The sequence below is a fragment of the Ananas comosus genome, linkage group 1 (genome assembly GCF_001540865.1).
Source record: "Ananas comosus cultivar F153 linkage group 1, ASM154086v1, whole genome shotgun sequence".
Lineage (NCBI taxonomy): Eukaryota > Viridiplantae > Streptophyta > Magnoliopsida > Poales > Bromeliaceae > Ananas > Ananas comosus.
Genome location: NC_033621.1, coordinates 18,175,459 through 18,180,784, shown reverse-complemented (window position 1 = coordinate 18,180,784; position 5,326 = coordinate 18,175,459).

Here is a 5,326-nt window from a genome sequence, read left to right as displayed (position 1 = left end):
CAACATTATTTATCTTATGATCGAAAGATCTCGAAATTGGTAATTTTTAACGGTTTGTATAAGATACTTGCTAGTCTAATGATTAAAAGAGTTTGAATTGGTTAAAATTTTAATAGAAAATTCTATTTACTATTTAAATATATAAAAATCAATAATTCTTATCTTAAATTTAAAATTCGATCCTTTATTTTTGGGAGGTCATTCAATTTTGACCATTTACTTTGATGGATTTTATTATAATTTCTAAAACTTAAGAAATTTATTTTCAAAAAATTTTAATGCTCTAAATTATGTTTAACCATATGGATCATTGATTCAGAAGTTCTATTATTAAAAACAACTTATGAGTATAAAAGGTTCCATATTTATAAATATTAGGGAAAACATCAAATACCACTCCTGTGATTTCACACTTTCTCACTTTAGTGCCATGTGGTTTAAAGTTTATCAATTTAGTGCCCTGTGGTTTCCTTTTTATCTTTTTATTATCGATTCTACTAATTTTTTTCGTTAAATTAGTGACAAAGTTAAAATTAAAGTGTACTAAAGTGAATATTCGATTCGATAAACCTAGGTAGAGTATCTGAAATTTTTTGTATATAATTTAACAAAATATTAACGAAAAAGCTGACGAAAAGATAAAAATGAAACCACAGGACACTAACTTGATACACTTTAAACCACACGGTACTAATGTGAGAAAGTATGAAACCATAGGGGTGGTATTTTAAGTTTACCCTAAAGATTATAATAGCTCTATTATATCTATACTACTTATAAAAGCGTGAGTTTTATTTTATTTTTTTTCTCTTTTAAAAAATGTATCTATTTTTTAGTAATATTTTCATGCTAAGTAATTTTAAACCATTTATTTTAAATAATTTATTAAATAATAATTATTTTCAAATATAGATCTTAATTTTTTTTCCATTGAATCTCATCCAATGGTTGAAAATAGTAGTATTTATAATTTTTTGTGACAATAATATCCTCGTATTAATATTGTATTTTATTATTATACACAATATTTGCCACTCATTATAATACTTATTCTTTTTTTCTCACATGTAATATCCGTCAATCCTTTTTCACACTTCGTTTGGCATTGCGGGCGTTACGTACGGTGAGAAAGTATGTTGGAAGAATACCTTGTTTGTTTCTGTACGTAATATTGCATTCCGCCGTATCACGATAAGTCGGTTTCGATATATTTTCTGCCGTCGCATCAGAGAATGAAGAAGCATATCCCTATATATTTTTATTCCAACTCCATTTTATCTAATAGCGTTATATGGATCTCAATACTAAACTAAGTCTCAGTCTATCATACGCGTCTGCCGCGTACATAATATCCATTTCACACGTTACATTTTTGCTGCATACATATATAATATCTAATTCACCGATCGTCCCTAGAGCAAGTGGCAAAGGGTTTGGTGGTTGGTACCCGAGACCCAAGCTCGAATCCTAGTTGATTCACATTTCTAGCTAAGTTTATTTCTAAATGAAATAAATGAAGCGGGTAGCGTGCTACCTATCTCTCTCAAAAAAAAAAAAAAATCTAATTCTTTTGCCTATATAATATCAATGGTAATGTAATACCTGTTGCCTATATAATATCTAATTATACTATTTCATTTCATCTAAAATACCTTATAAAAAAAAATAAAATAATGAAACAAATCTTTAATTCCTCTTTATCTCTAATGGATAATATATATTTTTTCCTATAAAAGAGTTTTATATCATTCAATATTTTTTTAAGGTGAATATTTAAAAATTATTTCAATTTTACTACTAATATTCAGTTGTTATATTAACTATTTATTAATTGCAATCAATAATCAAATTTAAATTTAAATTTAAATATCTATCTATATTTTAATTTTATTTGATTTACAATATTTATTTCATCTGAAATTTATAGTTAAAATTTAATTATATAATTAAATTTAATCATATAAGTTTTTAAATTAAAATTAAAATTTGAGTTTAAATTGTGAATTAAATATAATTTTAGATATTTAATTTGAACTAACAGTTAAAATTTTTTAAATAAAGTAGATCAAAATTAAATTTTAAATTTTAAATTAACTATCAAATAGATTTTAATATTTTTAATTTAAAACATATATTGAATTCATTAGAAATCGAAAAGCATATATTAAATTAATATTTTTAATTTAATATTTTTAATTTTGGATTCATCAGAAATCGAAAAGCATAATAAAATATTCAATGTATACACAAAAAATGAACTATATAATTTTTGTCAACGGCTATTATTTGAATTTGAATTAGAATTAGAATATGACAAATAATTTTGAATAAAATATAACAGATGAATTTTATTTTCTAAAAATTAATTTTTATTGTAAGCCTTTTTTATAAATATGACGCATAAATTTATGCCGATTTGAAATAATTACTAAAATAAGTATTGATAGACCCTTTTTTAGTTTAAAAATTACTGCATTCCATTTCCAAAAAGAGAAAAAGTAATTCATATATACTTATCAAAAAATTTCCATCTGGAGAACATCAACCGTAGAATATTCTTCACACACATAAACGTATAAATTTTTCTCGCAGTATCCAATATCTTTCAATTAAATAATTAAAAATAAATTAATTTTATAGAATAGAATGATTTGAAAAAAAGCATATCAGCTTGATTTTAAATTTTAAGTTTGGTTCATATATACTTTCAAACTTGAATCTATATTTTAAGTCAAAATTTAAAATTAATTTTAAATTTTAAATTTTGGATATATCAACAAATTGTTTCAAACTGAAAATAATTAACTAATTTGAAAATAAATTAAATACTAATTATGAAGTCAAATTATTTTCAAATTATGATGTCAAAATAAACTACAAATTCGAATTTTGTTCATAATTTTAAATATAAATTTATGAATTTAAAAATTTGAATTAATTCAAGTTTAAAATTCAGCTACACATTAAAAGAAAATTTGTATGTACAAAACACATATAAAAAATATGGCCAATTTGCATAAAAAATTCACTTATTTTGGGCTTTTGCAAAACCGGGCCACCTTTTTCGTTTTTGCAGATTCGGTCCGTTTTTTCCGCCGCCTGACCAAAATGCCCCTCCTATACAATAGCTGCCCGCGTATTTCTTGACATACGTATACTACCCTACTACCCTGCCGTACGGTCTGGCGCGCATTAAATGCGCCGCCTCCGCCTTACGCAATCTCGCTCATTTCTCCGAACCCGGATCACATCCGCCCCCGCTATTCGCCGGCCCCGCTGTTTCCTGTTCGGCTTTAAGACTTTAATACAATTACTCACGATAAATGACAAAATCTGCACGGCCCGCAACAGGGATAATAGTGCAACGCAAAGAACAACACCAGAAAAAATAGTGCAACATCCCTTCTAACAGTGCATCGCTAGGCAACCTCTCCTTAACCAGTCAAAATTTTACTTTTCTATTTCTTAATATAATCTGAACATAAAAGTGCAGAAGAACGACGTCCACTCCAAATGCAGGCGAAGCTTCGGCGGCGCAGGACGGTCGCTTCGGCGGCGCAGGACTGTCGCTGCGGCATACGCGGCCGACGATGTGCGATATAAGAGTCGGCATTCCAGGAAGCTCGCCGGCGGGGCTGGACGGTTGCCGGCGGGGTTCGGAGTTCGAGAGGCGCGACATAACGGCTAAACGATTGTGTAAAGTTTTTCTATAAAAGATCACGCTTCCTTTTAACTGTTAAATAAGTTCACAGTTAAGCGCGAATAATAGTGCAAGGCAGTGTGAATTACAGAACAATATTTTTCAAAAGAGTGCAAAAAAGCTTGTAATAGTGCAATACGGGGAATAACAGTGTAATGGATTTAAAAATGAGTGCAACGAAACTTGTAAGAGTGCAATACCGTAGTAATACCAGTGCAATGTTTAGAAAAAGACTCGTACTAAGCTTGTAAGGGTGCGTTGGAGAGGTGGATGCAACGTATAAAAATTCTGCAACTTTAAACGCTTAGAATAGTGCAACGCAAGGTGGGGTGAAATGAAATTTATATTTAAAGAAGTCTTTAAGTGGTATAACTCAGATCAAAAGAGTTCAAGATTCTCCGCTAAAGCGTGTAACAGTACGTTATGTATCACAAAATTTTCACAGAATTGGTGTTAACATGAACATAATAGTGCAAAAATGGTCGAAATTTATATTATACTATGATGTAAACAGTGCAACATTTTATGAAAAATATTGTAACTGGTAAATGGTGTAACAAATTCCTAAGAAGTACATTAATTTGTGAACAAGAATTATATTTTCTTTAAAGACGAGTACACAATTTTATAGAAGTTTGCAAAATACAAAAAGGATTTTCCTACAATGCAAAATTCTATTACATCAACTATAACAAACTGAACATAATATAATTATTTAACAGAAATATGTAATCATCGAAGCTTGTCTGCAATTCCACGCGCACATAGCCTAAGATACCAGATATAGGCCAGGGGAGACTTCCGCAGGAGACTGCGAGGAGGAGACTTCGAGAAGGAGACTGCCGAAGGAGACTGCGACTAGGAGGAAGGTCGTTCGAAAGGGTAGATCCAGCAACGAGGCGTTAAGATTGATTTGCACTATCTGGAGTGCTTTATTTGCCTCAAGCCCTTTGGAGCTCCGCCCTACCATGAAACAGATAGTTCAATCAGCATAACATAAGAATCCATCAATAACAATAAAGATCTGTAAGAACTTAAGAACCTGTATGAGGGGAGGGCCAATGGGCTCGTGGCAAATAAAGCACTCCAGATAGTGCGAATCAATCTTAACGCCTCATTGCTGGATGGTATCCTTCGGAGCGAGCCGCCTACTCCACGAACTCTGCTTCGGCTCCCTTCGGAGCGAGCCACCTACTCCTCGAACTCTGCTTCGGCCATCTACCATCGTTGCCTAAACGTCATGGACGAACTGTAGCCTGGTACCAGTCGTTGTGGCGCCTGCGGCGACTCATCTCTTCGTAAAGGCGACGAGGTTAAGGCGACGCAACTATTGGTCAAGGATGCGAAGGCGACGAACGACGTTCCCGGCAGGAGGAAGCGGCGCGGCGGAGTAGGAGGAGGCTCCATCTCGTACTTCGGCGCTGCGCTTCCTCTTGCAGGGAACGCCGTTGTCGATTCACCTCCTTCACCAAAGGTTGTGTCTCTGTAAAGGGAGATGCATATGAAGAACCGATATTTAAACAAAACGAATCGTCGGCTGACAAACCCGCCGGTGCCTCTTCTCCTCACTTAACCGAATATTAATGTACACGTCACTCTTCATGCCTGCCACTAGCATTAAAATGC